The sequence below is a fragment of the Tarenaya hassleriana genome, unplaced genomic scaffold (genome assembly GCF_000463585.1).
Source record: "Tarenaya hassleriana unplaced genomic scaffold, ASM46358v1 Cleome56, whole genome shotgun sequence".
Taxonomy (NCBI): domain Eukaryota; kingdom Viridiplantae; phylum Streptophyta; class Magnoliopsida; order Brassicales; family Cleomaceae; genus Tarenaya; species Tarenaya hassleriana.
The window spans coordinates 548,986-551,743 of NW_010968188.1; positions in this window are offsets into that span (position 1 = coordinate 548,986).

The following is a 2,758-nucleotide window of genomic DNA, read 5'->3' on the forward strand; positions in this document are numbered from 1 at the left end:
TAAATACATTAATGAACAAATTGGATACGTGTTAGTTTCAAGAAAATAAACTGTATTTTAATATATATATATATATATATATATATATTATATACACATTAAATAAGTATGATTTTAGTTTTTCCATTAAAGATTAGGACGATCTCTATCATTATTTATATATATATATATATGTATATATATATATATATAATATCATATATATATTTATTAATTTGACAAAACAATGTCAATGTTCACCGAATCTTTTAATTGAAATTATATTATTTTCACTAAAATATTTATTTATATATCTATTATCGTACCAAGGGTTTATTTTATAATTTTATTGCATTAATTTCAGTATATTTTGGGAATACGAAATTTTTTTCTGTTATGTATTTTCATTAAAGATTGCACATTCATGATTATATTAGAATTATTGTGTATTACGTTTTTCCTATATTAACTCCATCATTAATTTCTTGTATTAAAGTTGTATAAATAAAAATAGGAGACACGCGTCAATCTCGGATGAGTAGAAGTGTACTTTTATATATATATATATGATGATATGATATATATGATTGAGAAAGGGAAAATCAAATTCTCTTATAATTGATCTTAAAAAAGAAGATAGGAGTATATGTATGTATTTTTACATGGATTGAAGGGAGTTCTCTCTTTAAACCCTAATCGTCTCGTCTCCTTGACCCCTTCCTACGATAGCCCCTAATCGCTCTAACTGACATTCGTTATGCAAAATCTCCCCCGCAATCTCCTCATTCTTTTCCATCTCGAACCAAAACCAACCCTCCAGCCATAACTCCTGGTTCAGGCCTGACCTCTCTCTCGCTTTCCCACCTTCTTTCCACTGTCAGCTCAAACCCATACCTTGTTAGCCCGATCACCTCACAGATTCTGTCTCCTTCCCCTTACTGAATAGCAGTTTGGTTCTTCAGGATCCCTCCCATACTACCTTCGAGGAAACACCAAAGCCCCATAATCAAGACACGGCTCTTCCGTACGTCCCCTACAGCGTTCTGGCATCCCTAAAACCCACCAGTCAGTGGATTCTCGACTTTTGCTTTAGATATTCCTCCTCGATCCGCGTAGTAACTTTTCTTTTGTTCTTTGATCTTCTTGAAATGACGTTGGACTTGGACTCTGGAGTGCTGCATAGGAGTGGTCATTTTGGTTATTAATCGAATAGTCAAGGCGAACCGAACGAATAAGATATAACCGTAACTATAACTGAACCGAGTTTGACATAAAAATCGAACAGTTATGATTTCTCGAAACCTGAAAAAAACGAAACCGAACCGATTAAAAAATAATCGAAAAAGCCGATAATTTTTTTGAAAAATTAGTTTTTTACAATAAAAAAACCTTATCTGAACCGAAAAATAATTGAACCGAAATTTGTATAAAAACGAGTGATTATAGTTTTTCTACAAACGAAATAATCGAATCCGAATATAACCGAACCGAAACCCGAAATGCTGTAACATGCATTTGAACAAGGAGATTTCATGTGAGTGTCTCTTGCTCTCAATTGGAAGTTACTATAACTGTTTTTGCAAAGGGTTTTTAGTGGGGCATTATTTGTTTTACCCTCAATGTGCTAAATAGACTTTATCTACCTTCCTCTTATTAAAAAAAGAATTCTTACTTCTAAAATACTCTCCCAAATGTGTATTGACCAAAATAACTTTATAATATTATTTTATATTTACTTTTAAAAATTAAATTCAGCATTCTCTTCCCTCAAAACTAGGGCTATCTCCTTTATGTTTATCTTTCGATGAAACTTTCTTTCACTTCATTTACTACAAAAAACACTCATATTTCCGACGGAAAAATCTGTCGCCATAAAAAAGAATTTCCTTCGGTATACTCGGTTTGCGACGGAAACCGAGGGAACACTTTCCGTCCGTAAATGGCTGTCGCAAACATATTCCGGTCGGACATCCGTCACATAATTGCGACGAAGAAAACCCGTCGTAAACTAGTCGTTTATCACGAGGAATAATCCACCGGTGAACGCGACGGTATATCCGTCGCAATTTAGTCGATATGATCGACGGAAACTCCATCGTTTTTCCATGGTAAACGCGACGAACGTTCCATCGTATAGTCATCGCTATTACCAACGGAATATCCGTCGTAACGCCATCATAATATGCGATGGATCATCCATCGCACACTGGCCGCAAAAAGGGACGGGAGGATTGGTCGGAGATTAGTCGCAAACAGCGACGGAAATTTACGACGGATTTGTCCGTCGCATATTAGCGACGGTAAAACGACGGAAAGTTTGACGTTTTCCGTCGGTTAGTTTTAGCGACGGTAAACTGTTGGTTTAGTGCTCTATGATGTACTGTTTATGAGCTTTATTTAGATACATTTGATGTATTGATACTTTCTATGGTTTATGAGAGTATTTGATTCATTACATGTTCTTGCATACTAGATGTGTTATGAAATCCATGTATCATTATGGATGATACTTAACTCCCTAGTCTTGTGTCATTATGGGAATGATGACATAATAAGACTAGTATGATGTGTGATTGATGATCATATAGATGATCATGAGTATTTGGATACGATCACAGTCATAGGTATTCGTTGGAGAACGTAATACTTGATTGACCCGCATGAGATTGTCACATGGACTAGTGTCATGACTGGAATCTCAAAATGGTGGTTCCATGATTAGATCCTAAGACCTGAGATATCTACGGAATCCAACATGAGGAGTTGCATACTTTGATTA